The following is a 19,879-nucleotide window of genomic DNA, read 5'->3' as shown; positions in this document are numbered from 1 at the left end:
ACTTTAAGTAACTGCCACCCATTCCCTGTTCACTGAGACCGTTCACAGCTAATTCACCTGCCATTTTCTGCCTGACTCAGCCTCCCTGGGCTCTCCTACTGCACATTAAACAGTTTGTTAACTATTAAAACAGAGTGAAGGAAAATCAGAATCTGGAGGTCATTTTAAAAGTTAAAAAGGCCGCTAAGAAGCATGACTTGTAATTAGCAAAATGCACGTGAGCTCTTTGTGGCATTAACCAGGACCTTATGATCTGCAGTTTAAAGCAAGAGCAGGCTGTGAATAAGCAACGTGCTTTCTAAAATAAGTCACCCTCTCTTTTTGTCCACCATCAATCAGAAAATGCATGGGAAAATTCTATTGTTGCAAGTAACTACATATTTGTAAGGCAGCACTACTGACAAATGAACTCAGGAAAAGTATATCTAAATGAAAAACAAAAAAAGTCAGTATCCATTAAGTTATTATAAACTCTTAGTGCTCAGTCTGCAGTCTAAGTTCATTGCATGCAATTTTTTCCATTTAATCATGTTAGGTACCATTATTATCCCCATTTTATGTAACTTGCTCAAGGTCAAATAGCTTATAAGTGGCCAAGACAATACCTGAAACTAGGGAGTCTGACTCCAGAGCCGGTGCTCTCAGCCTCTAAGAAACTTAGGCCCTGACCTGTGTCTGAGAAAGGGAGAGGAGATAGAGCAAGAAACAAGAAACACAGGAAGGAACGCATCTTAAAAGCAAATCAGGCTTGCGAATGAAGTATCCAATTCACTGCCAAGGGCTGGCACTGTGTGAGGCTCTGCACTGCAAGGTTTGAGAAACAGTAATGCAAAGATGAGTAAGACGGTATCTCTGCTTCACTGCTTAATGCAACTGTCCGCTCTGTCATGAAGCCTCCCCGGCTCAGAGCGCAGCTGTTCCACTTTCATGCTGCATTATGAGTCTTCCGATGCCTGTGTCTGTCCCACTGGGTCTGAAGTCCCATGGCCGTGGTGGGGACCAACACCGTGCCCCAGCGTGGCGTGCCTGGGACAGCGTGTGGCCTCTCAGCAGATGCTTGAGGAAGCCACAAAGATCAAACACAGACAGAGGGACAGGATGTGGAATGACATGCTCTAAGCTTTGCAGGGAGCGAGTGGTAAAGACAGGGAAAGATTGGGCATACCCGGCCCCACTCCAAAGTTCTGTCTGGTGTACCATATGCACCACACTAATCTCTTTTGCTAAAGCTGCATGATTTAACACGTTAGCATACATTATGAAAGAAATTTTTTTCACATTTCATCCTTATTCTTCATCTCCCATTTCATATGGGAGACCCTTAGAGGGTCTCACTGCATGGCCAGACCATGCCAACAGGATGCTTGCAATTTAGTCTTCTGAACAAACAACCCCCTTAGGTCGCTCAATCTAAAAACAAAGGTTTAGAGAAGTTGAGTCACTGCCCAAGGTTACACAGCTAGTAAGAGACAGAACTGGGACTTAAAGCTAACTCCAAACCCCACATTAGTAACAGCTGTGCTATTTCTGTGCTCTCAAAGATCCAAATCCTACTTTCTCCACCTACTAGTTACATGACGGGGGGAAATCATTTAACTCCTCTGAGCTTCCTTTTTCTCATGTGAAAGGTTAGTGATGGAGAACTTACAGGAATAATATAAGGATTATAGGAGGTCATGAACGTGAGGCGCTTAGTCACATCGTAGGCATTTGACAAATAGGTACCAACTGACCCATCAAATAATCAAATTCTGCCCAGTAATTCAACATATTTGTTAACAATTGGTTTAGACAATAAAATTTCTATTCATGTATGCTATAAAGATAAGTATGTTGGAATTTATCTCCCAGCTAAGGAGTTCTGAGCATTCCATAAAATTAAAAGTACAAATGAAACTAAGATTCCATAGTGAATACACATAGCTATAGATTAACATTCTTCTCAGCTGGCTTTCACTACCTCTGTTTAATAAGTACAGAGGTAAAAAATTTGCCCAAGGCCTTATCAGTCCAGGGAGTCTGAACCCGGAACTCAGTCCGATGCTGTCCCATTGACTCACTTATGGGGAGTCTGAACCCAGAATTCAGTCCAATGCTGTCCTACTGACTCACAGTTTCTTTTCTGAAAGAATTTCTGTGATGATTAATTTTATGTGTTATCTTGACCAGCCTAAGAGATGCCCATATGGCTGGTAAAACATTGTTTCTAGATTTGTCTACAAGGGCATTTCTGAGAAAGTATTTGGATCAGTAGACTGAGTAAGGAAGGCCTCTCAACTGGTGTGTATGAGCATCAACAAACTTGCTGAAGGACCAAACAGAACATAAGAGAGACAGACAAGGGAGTCCACTCTCTGGGTTTAAGCTGGAACATCCGCCTTCTCCTGCCCTCAGACACCAGTGCTATGGTTCTTGGGTTTTCAGACTCAGACCAGGGCTTACCCCATTGTCCGCCCCCACACCCCCAATTCTCAGGCTTTGCACTCAAGCTGAATACCACACTGGCTTTCCTGGTCTCTAGCTTGGAGACAGCAGATGGTAGAACCTCTTGGTCTCCAATCATGGAAGCCAAATCCTGTAATAAATACACAGCCACACACAAGTGTGCGTCTCCCTCATATCCGACTGTTTCTCTGCAGAACCCTGGCCACCGCAGCTTCCCATCAGAAGCAGAGTTCCTCCTGAGCTGGGAGGGAGAGGCTCAGAAGACCTGGTTTCAGGTGCAGGCTCTGCCACATACCAGCTCTGTGAATCAGGCCAAAGGTTCCTCAGCAATGCAATGGGGATGAAATGGCTTTTTCTGCAGAATTGCTGTGGGGATGAAACAAGACAGTGCATAGGAATGGGCCTGGTAGAGAGCCAAGAACAAACTGGGCCCTCAATAAACACTGATAAAACTGAACCCACAGCTCTCAAGATGCTGTGAAGGTTGGTGCTCCTTTCCTTGTAAGTAGTGAAATCCAGACAAGGAGGGAAGGCAGCAGAGAGAAAGGAAAGAAGGAAGCAAGGAAGAGAGAGGAAGAGGCAGGGGAAGTGGAAGGAGGAGAGGGAGGGAAGGGAAGACAAGATTAAAAAGACTTATCTCAGATGGTTACAGCAGCAATCCTGTTGAGCAAGAGCAGACATGCTCTGAGTCACACACAATCCTGTGATTGTTGACCTGGATTACAGTGTTAAATTATAGCCTCCTATTTGATTATTTTTGTGATTCCCAAGGAGCTAACCAAAACGAAATGGAACACTGATAAAATAATCTGCTTCATCCATATATACTAGGAGAGTTTTCCAAGAGGCGGTCCTTTGGGAACATGCTGGAAGGCAGGAGTGCCTCTAGGAATGAAGAACACAGGGGTCTGCAAATGCTCTGCACAGCAGCAGGGACACACGTGGAGCGCTAACAGGCAAGCCACACGGCTGGGAAATGAACCCTACAACTGTGCAAATGCCATTTGGGCTAAGTTAGAAACGGCCAATCTGCTTCTCGCTCCTCACAGGGAAGCGTCGTGAGTGATCCATGTGCTCCCATCTCCCGTCCCAGCATCTTTCTGCCTCCCTGTCCTGCCCAGGCTCGGATCTGTCAAGTGCCTCACTTACAAGGTCAAGATCTGAGATCACTGTCACACTCATAGGGGCATTAAAGCAGAGGAAAATGAGGTTTGACGGAAATTACTTTAAGGAAAGAAAAAGATTGGCACAGCCTGGGTTTTACACTTCCCTTTATGGCAGATGGTAAGCCCCATTTATAATAGAATGTATTATAAACAACAGAAAAAAATGATTACTACAAAAAGTGAAAAAGTTTAAAGTAACATAATGGAGCTTGAAAAACAATCTGTCTAAAACCCACTTACCAAAGTCTATGTATGCATAACGTTTTCCATCCCCGAATACCCTATTCAGACCTAACACGACATTATCTTCTTTCCCCACATGGTTGCACAGTCCCAGTTGTAGTGTTACCTAAGGATACACTGAAGGCTGGGGCACTGTTGCCTTTGGGGGTCACCAGTGAAAAGTGTGCATACTGTCTAAAAATAGGTCACCGGAAACTACTGCAGGGTCATGGCTTTCTAGGAAAGAGAGAATCAAACAGGCAAGAGACAACCCTGCGGGGGGTGAGGTCAGAGAGAGCACCTGCCAGCCAGCAGCTGCCCCCCACAGCCCAACTCCATGGATCCCCTTTGCAGCAAAGTTTGCTGCTCAGACTTTAAAAGGTAATTTCCATTGATAAGGGATACCTGCTGCCTTCACACTGTGGACGTAAACAATCATGTGGTCATGGGAAGAAGTCAGAGCCATGGAACTTCGACTGGGAAGGGGCCTTAAAAAATCACACAGAGTGCTCGCTTCGGCAGCACATATACTAAAATTGGAACCATACAGAGAAGATTAGCATGGCCCCTGCGCAAGGATGACACGCAAATTCGTGAAGCGTTCCATATTTAAAAAAAAAAAAAAATCACACAGAAACATCAATTCACAAACTAGAAAACAGAGGGGCTTGTCCAGGATAGTAAGTTACAGAAGAATCAAGGTTTCTTTAAAAAAAATTATTATTCTCAGCACATTGTTCTTTCTACCACTTTAACATACTTTATCAATAGCTTGGTTGTTTCCGAAATTTTAAATTATTTCCTTTGCTAAGACTGAAAACAGAATCAAAACTACCAAAGCCCACAAGACTAAACATCCAGCCTCCCACAGATACCTCTTTCCCCATTTCTACAGCAATGAATGCCCTTCCTACCTTGAAACTGAAATGAAGTAACATCTTACTAAACCATAATACCTTTTGCTAAGCATCAAACATCAAATATATAGAAGAAAACTGAGCCTGTGTCAGGTTTATACCAAAAGTGCATTTCACTCCTCAGCACCTGTCTGCAGGTGCCCCACATTCCCTGTCCACTAGAATGCTTGGTGGTCTGCGGGCAGAACTCATACATCTTTCCACCACTTTTCTGCAAACAAAATTAATCTCTTTACTCAGCTAATTCAATAGTTCATTCAAACCTAAGATAAAACTTTTGTTTGGAAATATAAACAATGCTCACATTATGAACATCTAGATATACAGGATGCCTTGCTTCAAAAAAGATATTATAAGCCGAGTGCAGAGGCTCACGTCTGTAATACCAGCACTTTGGGAGGCCAAGGCAGAAGGAATACTTGAGCCCAGGAGTTGAAGGCTGCAGTAAGCTGTGATCACGCCACTGCACTCTAGCCTGGATGATGTAATATGTTAATATCTTTATTATTAAACATAATAATTAGATTAATAAATGACATTTGCCAATATTTCTCTAAAGTTGAACCCCAGACAACATTTTCAACAGAAAAGTTAAAGGAGTTTCCAAAGGGAAGAACAGGCAAGTAAGTTGAAGATGAAGGCAAAGAATGACCCCAGTCATCTGCGAGAGGAAACATGAAACAAGCCTTCTCCAAACCGGCGACACAGCCTGCCTGTCCCTGGACCTGAACTATTCCTGGAGACACGTCCTGACCTGAAGATGGCCTCAGAGTCCAACTGAGGAAACACACTTCCCAGGATGTAAAACTTGCCTTGGGAAACTGGAATCTCCTTTCCTACAATGTTCACCATGTAACCAAAAGACTCACTTTTGCCAGAAAAGCTGGGCAATTTCTCTGAAAAGTGTGCAAAACACATTTGACCATATTTGTATATTTGGTGACTACTAAAATTGTTTTAAAAAGTGATGTATGCTATTCTTTAAGCATCAATATTAATTATAAAACACTATCAACCTTAAGAGTTGAACTTGATTCTTAAAAAAAATGGTCTTTCACGAGGAAGTGTAGAAACTAAGTCCTTACTGGTCTCTGTTCTCTGCCTCCTCCCTTCTCCACCCAAGGTGGACCCCATATAAAACTAGCACCCCTGGAATTTTTACTGCTCAGGAGTGGGGAATGAATATGCCCTTGGATAACCTAAGTGTCGTCTATGGCATTAAGACAACTCATTGATTACACTGGTGAAAGTAAATTTTAAATAATAATAATTAGCAATTGTATGATACCCTGTTTCCCCAAAAATGAGACAGTGTCTTATTTGAAGGTGTGCTCCCAAAGATGCGCTAGGTCTTATTTTCAGGGGACGTCTTATCTTTCCTGTAAGTAGGTCTTATTTTCGGAGGATATCTTATTTTCGGGGAAACAGGATAGTTCACAGTTCACAAATGCTTTCAATACATTTCCTCATTTGAGGCTCACAGGTCCCTACCAAGCTGGGGAATGAAAATGGACACGGAACCCCAGCGAGGTCCCAGTACCACCAAGCAGCAGCAGCAGAGATCCTCTGAGATCCTCTCATTTCAAACACGATGCTCCCTACATTTTGGCAAAAGAAATGAGTGCATTGGTTAATCTTAAAATTATATATATGATTGATCAATGCATTCAGTCCTTTTGCTGAAGCAAATGTGTGTGTGTGTATATTCATATATCAAACCAGAAAGGCAGATGAAAGGATATCCAATTATCTTCTACAGAAATGGCCACACATGTAAAAATAAAGAATAGTTTTTAAGAATCTCAGTGTGATAAGACTTTGCAAAGAAGGTACATGATACTCCATGGGCAGCGCCAGTGTTCACAAGGAATAATGGTGTCCATAAGCAAAAGGAGCTTACAGCATCTACCTGTAGAAGCAGATTCTTTTCACAGTGCTGGTGGTTCCCACAACAAGCGGCAGCAGAGTGCCATTGGGCAGGGACTAGTTAACACGGATTCTTCAAGGACTCTATCCCACGGCCAGTCACTAGCTGAGTTTTACAAGGACTTCTTTGTCTTGGGCCCCCTCCCAATACATGGGAAACCTCAGAATGTCTCCTGCCATTGAGTGCAACAGGCTCAGCCCTTTGCATTGCTGGCTCTCCAGCGTGGCCAGCCAGCCCAGCCAAGACATAGTTCCAATAGTTCTCAGTCCTGCAAACAACCTATCTTTGTAAGAGCTTGTCTTATCTTTAATAAAAGAGTAGAGGCTATTTTTTTCCAATAATACTTTAAAATCCAGAAGAGAGAACAAATTAAGAGCCAGTAGAGAGGCGTGGTGCCTGTGGCTCAAGGAGTAGGGCGCCAGCCTTGTATACTGGAGGTGGTAGGTTCAAACCTGGCCTGGGCCAAAAACTGCAAAAAAAACAAAAAAAAATGTGTTCACCAGTAAAGGATAATTTCTTCTCTCCTGTCCTTCATTTTCTATCACACGGCTAACAAGACAAACTGGCCTGTCTGTGAACCAGCGTGCAGGGGGACAGGCTCTGCTCTCGCCTGAGCTGAGAAAGCGACTTCCAAGTATGTGTTCTAATTGGAGAATGATCTGAGATTATCAACTCCAAAACATGCCAAACACACAAGTAACCACGCTTTCTAAACTAAGAAAATATTGAGGAGAAATCACACATAATCAATAGAAATTATCAAATCATGTTTCCATTTCCCTAAATCCCATCTGATATATAAAACATTATGACTTGGCTAATATGTCTAAAAGTAACTCATGGCCATCTGAATAAAAGCAAGCTTGGGGAACCTAGAGCTTTGCTGCTTCTCCGGACATTGCTCATGGTACAGAAATGCCAGGTGCCATTAAAAGGCATAAACTGAACTTGAAAGCTCACAGTTTATTGATCACTGTATGTGAGCCAGGTTGATTTCTAACTGTATCTATTGTACAACACAAGTTAACATCTTTCTACATATGCATTTCAACAGATGCAGCTCCAAAGACAGAAAAGCAGAAAATTAACTCTGGAGTGTGCTCCAGCGCAGAGGCACAAAGGAGAGCTCTGGCTTTCTGCCCCTCCCTTACTCTGTGCTACACTGCCTTTTATTCCACAGTGTTTAAGCCAAAGCAACAAAAACACATTCAAATTTTATTTGTATGCGATATAAAAGATTCAGTTCAGTTCAGAATAGCAGAGTGGAGGTGTCCACAGAGTGGCCAGAGCCGGAGGGGCCTGGGCAGGGGGCTGGGCAGGGACCGCCTCTGGCAAAACAAGCTGTTGTGAAATAAGTGAAAGAGGAAAGGGCAGAAGGAGCTGCAAATATTTTCTCAAATTGATTAATTCTGAAGAACTACAAAAACGATTCAGTTCTGTGATCACTTCCTCTCTTAGGAAAACCTAGGTAAAACTCCTGAAAACTTCTGACCCTGCTATTAAAAAGGAACTGGGTATTCCTAAGCAAAGGGGCCAACCCAGGGTGGTGAGGTAAACACCTGAGGTTTGCAGCCCCAGGGTCTACCCTGGCCCCTAGGATGAGGAGACACTCCCCCGTCCGTAAGGAGAGAGAGCAGCCCCCAGACTGTGTGTGTGTAAATTCTAAGTAGGTAACTCTGAACCCACCTCTCCACCCCCACGGCCCTGACCTTCAGTTCCTTTCCTTCACTGACTACCTCTCCAGTTATCGCTCCCTACACAAATGAGCTGTTACCATTTTGGTCACTGAAATGATTTCTCCCAATCACCTATACCTAAAAACTTAAGATCTGAGTAAGCACGCCTTACACTGTCAGTAGACCTCCATGTTTAAAATTATATAAAGGAAAATGAATGACCTCAGAAAAGCAATGAGTTATAAATCATTTATTTGATTGAATAAGATTTCATTTTTGGCAAAGGAAAAAACTACACTGTCTTTTTGACTGGTGACTTATGTTTTAACTTAAACATCACTCTACCTTTATATTTATGACAACTGTGGTACCATTCATTCTTTACTCATCACTGACAGAAGAAAGCCAACTACATTTAAAGCAACAAGTTTAAGTTAAAAGAGAACACCCAGTGAGGTACAATCAGTTTGGTGAAGGGTAATTCAAGTCTTTAGTTCTTAAATCAGTGGCACAAGTATCCTTTATAACTAAGAGCAAAGCCCCCCTGGTGCACAGTTCCAGTTGGCTTACTCAGCTGCAGCTCCGTGCCCGGTCACCCCTGCTCAGGGCACGCTCCCAGCACACACACCTGCTATCTCACTGCAGAGGAGACAAAGCTGCCCCTCCATTTCCTTCAAACATCTTTCAAACACGTTCTGCTGTCTTTCAGGGCCAACTGAAAGAATAACATACATTCTTCCCCTGGCCACCTCCCAGCCAATTAAAAATGATCCGAACATCAACTTACATCCTCCCATGGTCTAAGGTGATGAGTTTACCAAGGTCTCCAGTGACATGAACCGTGTGCCAGGGCAAGGCAGGAGCAGGCCCCCTGCAGACTGAGCACGAGCCCCACGCTCTCCCCAGGAGTTTCTCCCACAAAGCCCTAGACAGCTTCACCAAAGATACTTGCTTAGCTGGGAGAATCCGCTTCTCCCTTAAATTCACAGAAATCTTACTACTCATTGTATTTAATTTTTATGAAAGCTTTACCTCATTCCAGAAGGAAATGAAGGTAATTACTACTAACACACGTGTACTTCTGGTTTGGGGAGAACATGTACTTCTGGATTTATGGTAGGGTAAGTTCTATGTCCACTGGGAAAATGAAGACCCTTACTTTTTTTCTCAGAAACTTATTTATCACATGATGAAAGAAACCGTGATTACACACTCCAAAAACCCATTGTGTAACAATGACCTCACCCCCACTGAGGGAATGAGAGCTGAGTCTTCCTGCTGGTTTGCAGTGAGAGGACAGGTCACAGGGGGATGTACACTCGGTGACAAGTGACGGACATGTCATGATCATAGCAACTGCCCTCAAATTTCAAAACACATGAGGTGAAAGAAAAGAGCCACCCCAAATATAAATGCGAAAAGAATTGTCTAATGGACCCTGAAGACCCATGACAGACTCGACCTTGCAAAAGAATTTTTAGCACCATCAGTCTGTAGAAGCACGGAGCCAGCACAGGACACGGCAGGGAGCTTGAGCCATGTCCAATCAAGGTATTGCTGGGGCATCGCTCACACATCCTACGACGTCCTCTCCTTCCTTCTGGATTTTATGTTGGCACTATCTACCCTATTTCCCCAAAAATAAGACAGTGTCTTATTTTAAGGTGTGTTCCCAAAAATGTGCGAGGTCTTATTTTCAGGGGACGTCTTATCTTTCCTGTAAGTAGGTCTTATTTTTGAAGGATGTCTTATTTTCGGGAAAGCAGGGTATGCTTCCCCTAAGCAAGCCATATATTTTTAAGCCACAATCTCTGTTATTTGAGGAAGTAATCCAGTTTCTTATTTCCCCTTTAACAACAAAAGTGAGACACACACACTACATATCAGTGCCTGTGGTTTACTCTTTCTTATTCCATTTCTCTCTCTTTTCTCTATTAACTTTCTCCATCTATCTATAATTTATTTTATATTCTCTCAGTTTACATAATATCTGTATGTCACCTTGAATCTTTTTGGTAACAAGGTGGAGATCAAATGTAAATTTTAAGACTATTTCTAGACACTCTGAAAATTATTGGCCCAATTCAACATATATCCTACATAGGCCAGTAGCTTCTGGGAAAGGCAGGAACCACAATGTTATAAATGTCATACCCTGGTATCAACTTGATTAGATAACCAGAAAAAATTTCAGAATCCCATGCAATCCAAGTTTATTAAGCATAATATCATCTACCTGAATTATATGTTAGAGGGTGCTAGAAAAATCCCACATGTGACATCAGAGAAGCAGCATAAGAAATTCATGTTTTACTGCAGAGACACAAAACTCTGTGACACATTAAAGTCACAGCCTCGATGATGACAAAATGTATTTCGCCCCTAGCTAGTGCTGGGCAACTACCATCTGAACACAAAGGGAAATGAACTAAAGGAGGAAACAAAAAAAGAAAATGTTAGTTCCTTATTTACCTTCATTCCTTCTCAACTAGTTTGCTATGATGTGATTAAAAATCCAAAATCATAGATTTAAATTACCAGAAAAGCACCACATTTTCATTTAATGACAGCTAAGTCAGATCGTGTTATAGTTATAATTTCACTTTTTATAAATGAGACTTTTGCTAACTAGTTGAATAGGATATAAATTTAACGTGTTTTCTTTCTACAAATTTCTCCCTGGAAATCATGAAAGTGTCTCCTTTTAAAATTTTATCTCTTCACCACATCTGACCTCTCCGACTCACTCCACCAAACTGTCCTCCACATCCAACCTCTCCCACTCACTCCACCAGACTGTCCTCCACATCCGACCTCTCCCACTCACTCCACCAGACTGTCCTCCACATCCGACCTCATCCACTCACTTCACCAGACTGTCCTCCACATCTGACCTCTCCCACTCACTCCACCAGACTGTCCTCCACATCCGACCTCATCCACTCACTTCACCAGACTGTCCTCCACATCTGACCTCTTCCACTCACTCCACCAGACTGTCCTCCACATCCGACCCCTCCCACTCACTCCACCAGACTGTCCTCCACATCCGACCTCTCCCACTCACTTCACCAGACTGTCCTCCACATCCGACCTCTCCCACTCACTCCACCAGACTGTCCTCCACATCCGACCTCATCCACTCACTTCACCAGACTGTCCTCCACATCTGACCTCTTCCACTCACTCCACCAGACTATCCTCCACATCTGACCTCTTCCACTCACTCCACCAGACTGTCCTCCACATCCGACCTCTCCCACTCACTCCACCAGACTGTCCTCCACATCCGACCTCTCCCACTCACTCCACCAGACTGTCCTCCACATCTGACCTCTTCCACTCACTCCACCAGACTTTCCTCCACATCCGACCCCTCCCACTCACTCCACCAGACTGTCCTCCACATCCAACCTCTTCCACTCACTCCACCAGACTGTCCTCCACATCCGACCCCTCCCACTCACTCCACCAGACTGTCCTCCACATCCGACCCCTCCCACTCACTCCACCAGACTGTCCTCCACATCCGACCCCTCCCACTCACTCCACCAGACTGTCCTCCACATCCGACCCCTCCCACTCACTCCACCAGACTATCCTCCACATCTGACCTCTTCCACTCACTCCACCAGACTTTCCTCCACATCCGACCCCTCCCACTCACTCCACCAGACTGTCCTCCACATCCGACCCCTCCCACTCACTCCACCAGACTGTCCTCCACATCCGACCTCTCCCACTCACTCCACCAGACTGTCCTCCACATCCGACCTCTCCCACTCACTCCACCAGACTGTCCTCCACATCCGACCTCATCCACTCACTCCACCAGACTGTCCTCCACATCCGACCCCTCCCACTCACTCCACCAGACTGTCCTCCACATCCGACCTCTTCCACTCACTCCACCAGACTGTCCTCCACATCCGACCCCTCCCACTCACTCCACCAGACTGTCCTCCACATCTGACCTCATCCACTCACTCCACCAGACTGTCCTCCACATCTGACCTCTCCCACTCACTCCACCAGACTGTTGTCCACATCCGACCTCTCCCACTCACTTCACCAGACTATCCTCCACATCTGACCTCTTCCACTCACTCCACCAGACTGTCCTCCACATCCGACCCCTCCCACTCACTCCACCAGACTGTCCTCCACATCCGACCTCTCCCACTCACTTCACCAGACTATCCTCCACATCTGACATCTTCCACTCACTCCACCAGACTATCCTCCACATCCGACCTCTCCCACTCACTCCACCAGACTATCCTCCACATCCGACCTCTCCCACTCACTCCACCAGACTGTCCTCCACATCTGACCTCTTCCACTCACTCCACCAGACTATCCTCCACATCCGACCTCTTCCACTCACTCCACCAGACTGTCCTCCATATCCGACCTCTCCCACTCACTTCACCAGACTATCCTCCACATCTGACCTCTTCCACTCACTCCACCAGACTGTCCTCCACATCCGACCCCTCCCACTCACTCCACCAGACTATCCTCCACATCTGACCTCTCCCACTCACTCCACCAGACTATCCTCCACATCCGACCCCTCCCACTCACTCCACCAGACTGTCCTCCACATCTGACCTCTTCCACTCACTCCACCAGACTGTCCTCCACATCTGACCTCTTCCACTCACTCCACCAGACTGTCCTCCACATCCGACCTCTCCCACTCACTCCATCCTCCACATCCGACCTCTTCCACTCATTCTACCACACTGTTGTTTCGTACAAAACTTTTCTTCTGCCATGACTTTAGTTGTAGGTCAGTACATTTAGAACTTCAGTTCGATCTTGACCAAAATTTCTTTGGTGCCTCAACTTCCATGTATATTAATGTTAATTTTTAATAAACTTTAATCTGATTCTTACTATGTTCTACAACTCCACATCTGTGACAAATATTCCAAGCTCATCCATTAGTATGAACCAATGAAGACACTTTCAAACGCTGGGTTTTATATTTTCCCAAAGACTTTTCCGAGAGCCACTTGTGAATCCAAACAAGCCTGACAGTCCAGCTCTGAGAGCTTCTCCCTGCATAGCACACGAAATCACCTGAAGGGTCTGCATAATATGAGAAACTGAACCTCCATTCCTTACTAAAGTGACCTCACAATATCCCTTGAGATACTGAAGACCCAGATACCCAGTCACATGTGCTAAAGCAATTACAGAAGGGATTTATTTATTAAACATTAATCCCCTTGTCATGCAGAGTACCAACAAAATCCCTAATGCACTTTTGCACTGAAATTTCATTGGAAACAAAATCTTCTAAGTCTCTAAAGGCCTCCCCTTAACAAACCCGAGAGGCTCTTCTCAAGTCTCCAGTCCCCTGACCTCTGCGCTTCACTGGGCACCAGGGAGACACTCCTGGCATGGCCTCCATGGGTGCTCCCTCATGTTCTACCACTTCTTTGCCTCATTTGCTGACTGTTCCTTTTGTCGGCCTCCACCCCCTTGGCTGGCAACAGCTCCTAAGGTTCAGAACTCAGCTTTCTGCATTTTTCCTGGGTATCCACTGCCACAGCACACATGGCACCAGCACTGCCCACCTGGCACCCACAGACAGAACGGGCGCTGCCCACCTGGAGCCCACAGACAGCACGGGCGCTGCCCACCTGGCGCCCACAGACAGCACGGGCGCTGCCCACCTGGCGCCCACAGACAGCACGGGCGCTGCCCACCTGGCGCCCACAGACAGCACGGGCGCTGCCCACCTGGCGCCCACAGACAGCACGGGCGCTGCCCACCTGGCGCCCACAGACAGAACGGGCGCTGCCCACCTGGAGCCCACAGACAGCACGGGCGCTGCCCACCTGGTGCCCACAGACAGCACGGGCGCTGCCCACCTGGCGCCCACAGACAGCACGGGCGCTGCCCACCTGGCGCCCACAGACAGCACGGGCGCTGCCCACCTGGCGCCCACAGACAGCACGGGCGCTGCCCACCTGGCGCCCACAGACAGCACGGGCGCTGCCCACCTCATGGCCACAGACAGAATGGGCGATACCTACCTGGTGCCCACAGACAGCATCGGCGCTGCCCACCTCATGGCCACAGACAGCATTGGCGCTGCCCACCTGATGGCCACAGACAGCATTGGCCCTGCCCACCTGGCACGTTGTCTGGACGCCTCCAAAGTCTGTGATCAAGACATGGTCTTGCAGATTATGGTCCTACCCATGTCTCATGATAGGACCCTTGACGTGTGAGAAGTAACCTTTCAGAAACTGGGCAGGTTCCTTTCCTAAGCCAGCAGACTTCCCATGCCCTCCACGGAGCCTTCATTACTCTGCGTCTAGGCTACAAACAGCCCCTGCTGTTCTCCTCACTCCAGTGCCACTGCTCAAACTCTTCCCGGATGTTGCCACTTAGTAATTCCCAGTATCTGTCATTTGGCACCTTGCTGTACTTAAGAACCCTGCCATCAATTACATCAAATTAATAATCAGATTCATCCCAAATTATCCACGACCTGCAAGTCCCACCTGGCCCAAGCCAGTCTGGTTAGCAGCCACCACACGTGGCTCGCTGAGCCTCGTCTCTGTGCTCTGCCTTCACATGTCCCTTCCCAGCACCTGAGTCCTATTCTTGCCTCCATCTACCAAGTCCTTTCTCTCTTCCCTCAATATCCTGCTCAAAATTCAGACCCTCCAGAGCCAGCCTGTGTGGCCAGATCACTCCCTCACCACTCAGTCCTGCCCTTTTCACTGAGTGTGTTTTCACTGTGTCACTCAGAAAGTGTTCTCACCTGTGTCAGAAGCACTTGTGTATCTCTGCTAGATTATAAAGCTCTTTCGAAGCAGGGACTCTCTCTTATATAATAGCATATTAGTTCTTACATAAAAACACTTTAAAAAATGTTAGTACTACAACAATGCAACAGCAGAGGTGCCCATTAACTACTTGCTAATTGATAAGGCAGTTGGTATGACTGGCCGGCGCCATATGAAGAAAACTACATTAATTATGCATATTTCAACCAAGAGTCAAAAGGGAGCCCATTCTCTTAAATAAAAGTTTTAACTTGTTCAATTTTTGTCCTTTTCCCTCTATAAATGAACTTTATTTCCTTTCTCAGGTTTTCCTTGTTAGCTTGTCCACCTGGGGAAGGGAGGGACTGAAAGGGAATAATCTCTCATCTGACTGGAATCCTGGCTCCCCCACCTGCTTTGCTCACTGCTACTCCCAGAAGCCTAACGAAGCACATCCTCAAGGTCAGCCCAGGCCTCAAGGGCGTCCCTAAATATAACTCTACCAGAAAGGCCAGGGAGCAGCCTGCATCTCACTGAAAGGTACAAGGTTGTACACACGTTGATGCCAGTCATACAAAGTATGAAAAAAGACAATTAGAATCAACTTTCTCTAACTCAAGAGTGAAAGGAGGGAGAAACCATGGGCTCCTGCATGTCATTCCCATGCAGATTGTATTTTAAACTGAATAACAGAACTGAACAAGACGCCTACAGTGAGGACCCTGGCCTGGGCCCTGCAGGCCCCTCTACAGAGCCCCTGCACCAGCCGTCTGGGCCCTGCCCTTGGGCAGACCACCAAGGGCAGTGCAGACTCAGTCTCCAGCAAAGCAGGGCCTCTGACACTTTCAGGGACTCTCCTTGAAGGAAAAGAACCTATAAAGCACAGCCTGAACTGAAACACCCCAGATCATCCACCCATGGTTTGAAGTAAGGCACCCTCAGAACCAAATGGATTCATGTAAAAGGCATTCTGGGTGCACCCCTGCCTGGCACCCCTCGCCTAGAGCACCAGCACCAAGAGATGTTACTATGCTATTGGTAAGTAGGAGAAGTCACGTTAATAAGGATGGGTGATAAATGTATCTTGGTGAACAGGGATTGAAAAATAACTGAGAAATCATCTTAATCTTTCAAGATGGCAACTGAAAGAGGTCAGGATGTGGCAGCATACTAGCTCCTGGGAACTCCCATCATCATCAGTAGATGATACCAGGCCACAGTCAAAGGAAAATGCTATGAGTCATTTATTTCTATTCTGAATCTTGGTGAAATTTAATTAATAGAAAAAGCTTTGTTTGGACCCACAGTCCAGAGTAGGCTTCAGGGCAAAATAAATTAATAAATACTCTTTTTGTTATTTCTTCTCATTGGAAGTGATCACTGGATTATAACCAAAACTACCAGAACCAAAATTTTAAATTCTGAACTTCCATGAAAATACCCAGGATAAATATAGCCACAATGAGACTTTTCTGTCAATGGGGAAAAATCACTACCATTATAAAATAATACAAGATGCATTTAATGAAAGTAGATTTCTGATTAAAACACAAAGGCCACACTATACACTGAAGATACAAAGACAACACTGCCAGCCGAGTCCGGGGGAAAGGTCAAGTACCTGTCAGTATCAGTAACGGAACTATGACCTCACAAAAACGAGACGCTGAACAAAGGAAATATGACCTCACAAAAACGAGACGCTGAACAACGGAAATGTGACCTCACAAAAACGAGACACTGAACAACGGAAATGTGACCTCACAAAAACGAGACGCTGAACAACAGAAATATGACCTCACAAAAACGAGACACTGAACAACGGAAATATGACCTCACAAAAACGAGACGCTGAACAACAGACATATGACCTCACAAAAACGAGACACTGAACAACGGAAATGTGACCTCACAAAAACGAGACGCTGAACAACAGAAATATGACCTCACAAAAACGAGACACTGAACAACGGAAATGTGACCTCACAAAAACGAGACGCTGAACAACAGAAATATGACCTCACAAAAACGAGACACTGAACAACGGAAATATGACCTCACAAAAACGAGACGCTGAACAACAGACATATGACCTCACAAAAACGAGACACTGAACAACGGAAATATGACCTCACAAAAACGAGATGCTGAACACCACTCAAAAGCCTATAAAACATGGGACAATTCTGCTGCTTCTTCCAGAAAGGAGGCTGACATGGTCAGAAGGTGCATGGACGAGAGCATGTGTCTTTCCCACTCTTTGTAGTGATGACAAGTGTGAAATGCTATTATCACGTTTCCTAAACATGCACAATTATATCTCCTTTCATTTGGCTTTAACTTCTATGCTTTGAATGTTGGCTTTCCTTCTTCTTAGATCTTCCTGTTCTATCTGGAGTGAGTTGCAGCATAGCTTTGTATAATGTATACTGGTAATTTGCTCTAATGTGTGCTGGTGACTTGCCTAGAAATACTACCACTCCTCCTTCTTAGGACAGAGACATCTAATTAAAGGATGGTGGTCAGCCCAGGTGACCTACCTTCATACTGCCCAGAGAAAGAGTGCCATCTGTGGTGTGGAGTCCTGGCTCTGCCACTTACTAAAGGCAAGAAATTAATATAACACCATCAAGAGCCAACTAAACAAAAAAGCCTCATGATAATAATTGAATTATTATAAAACTATTATATACAGATTGTTATAATACTACCTCACAATGTTCATATGAACATTCAGAGAGAAAAGAAACTTCAGAATATAAAACATAGTCCCCGGCACACAATGAACTCTGCCTAATTTTGAAGTATGAATGATATGGATTAGGGTACCACCTCTACCATTTCCTGTATCCTCAAACTTCCTCATTCATAAATTGGAAATAACAGTACTGACCACACAAGACTGTCATAAAGATCAGTGGAGACAATGTCAGTGAAAATGCTGTTTAACAGTACGTCTATATCCAATGCAAGGCAATGTCATTTTATCCAGCTTAAACCAAGTGTTTTCTAAATTTCATAATCTAACACACAATGTTTGGTATAACTTTGCCCAAAGTTGCAGAAGCCGCTTGTGACGTCCCAATTTGATCGGTTACCTCAGTATTTTAGTACAGCACTAAATGAAGCACAGGTGGGGGGGCAGACACAGATTTCCAGAGCAAATGAGTCTTTGATGATACAGAGCAAACATCCACTGCGGGCAACAGGAACGTGCAGTCCTTTACGTGCAGTGCTGTTGGATGCGTGGCCTCCTGACTGCTCAGAGGACGGCCATCTGGAGAATTCCCACAGAACACTCCCGCACCACTCCAACTTACGGAAAAAATCTCAGTGAGGCACTGAAATCTGAATTGTTAACACGTTTGAGGATTGTTGCTTCCCAGTTTTGTTATGAAGAGTCAAATAAACATAGCTAGCACTTGTCACCATGGAAAACTGTTTACCAAAAAACAAAGGAAGAAATACATCCTACCGCTAAATTTTCATCTATGTATGAAGTTTGAAAGAGAGTAGATGAAGTTCAAAGAAAGGGATATTTAACTTTTCCTGTAAATGCACATTTTCAGTGGCATCATCACTGAAACATCAGAAGGTTTTATAGCCAGTCCTTCCTATGCAGTCAGGCTCTCCACTGCTCCAGATGTTGACTCCACTTAAATCTTGCCCACTTCCTGAGCCTGCACAGTAAGCAGGGCTGGAAAGTTGGCATCCTCCAAAATTCCAATGCTTCCTCGAGCCCCAGCCTGCCCTGAGCTGGCCTGAAGTACGAGTGCTTGTCTTCCTGAGAGGACAGCGAACAGCACAGACAGCCTGTGCTCACACTGAGCAGGGGAGCTGCAGTGGGTCTCTCCACACAGAACACCCCAGAACCACCAGCCTCACTCAGGCCAGCTCCTCTCACCTGAAAGGTTTCCGGGAGCCAGGACAGGCTCACAGAGAGCACGATATGCCAAGAAAGTCTTGCTTGCTTTTCTGATTAAATGACTGTACCATTCATGTTGAAGTGAGAGAGCCCTACTCTGCCCTGACAACTTCACAGTGTTGCAACTTCACAGTTTGCAACACTCCTTCCTTGATGCAGCCAGTGTCTGAGGCCCTGCCCTCCGTGGGGCATAGGGAGCAGCCTCTGAGCATCTCACTGAGCCCTCCACACCTGAGTCCACAGGGGCTCTGCCCAGCCACCTGAGAGCTTAGAGAGCAATCTCTCAGCACAGCTGTAATCTGCCGCTGCAAGCACCAGTTGCAAGCTCACTCTGAAAGGAATATTGATCAGTGAGTAAACAACAGCTTAACCAGGTGCCCCATGGACGGTACCGGTCTGACAGCTGTCAGGGACAGAAGCATTTTGGCACATAGTGACCCAAACTGAAGGGGACAACACAAAAGCTGAACCAAGAAGCAAAATCCAAAATGTAAGGATATGGATATACATAAGAAAAGAATGGGTAGCAATGAGGCTCCAAGGTCAGGGTGCACTGGTAGGCTCTCCGTCCTAGTTTAAATGCAAAGGTCAAAAAGCTGTAAAGACATAGCTGACCAACAAGCCTGGACGAGCTTGGAGGAGATATGAACGGTCTCATCTGACACTGGCAGTGTGACCCAGAGGAAGACAGACAGAAAATAGCTTACAAAGACATAAAGTGACCTAAAGCACTTGTCACCATGGAGAACTATTTACCAAAGAGATGTTACAATTCATCCTTACTTTCAAGGGCTGTTATGTGGGTTAACT

General features: G+C 45.4%; 1 protein-coding gene and 1 non-coding gene across 4 annotated transcripts in view; one reads left to right on the top strand and one right to left on the bottom strand.

Moving 5' to 3' along the window:
- SLC4A4 (solute carrier family 4 member 4) overlaps positions 1-19,879 on the bottom strand; it is a 394,952-nt gene that overhangs the window by 220,809 nt on the left and 154,264 nt on the right. The gene's annotated exons all lie outside the window — the stretch shown is intronic.
- Positions 4,340-4,446, top strand: LOC128592088 (U6 spliceosomal RNA). The gene has a single exon (XR_008381762.1). It is a non-coding gene; the product is annotated as a U6 spliceosomal RNA (small nuclear RNA).

Source organism: Nycticebus coucang, chromosome 1 (genome assembly GCF_027406575.1).
Source record: "Nycticebus coucang isolate mNycCou1 chromosome 1, mNycCou1.pri, whole genome shotgun sequence".
Classification (NCBI taxonomy): Eukaryota; Metazoa; Chordata; class Mammalia; order Primates; family Lorisidae; genus Nycticebus; species Nycticebus coucang.
This window is presented reverse-complemented; position numbering and strand designations above follow the sequence as displayed.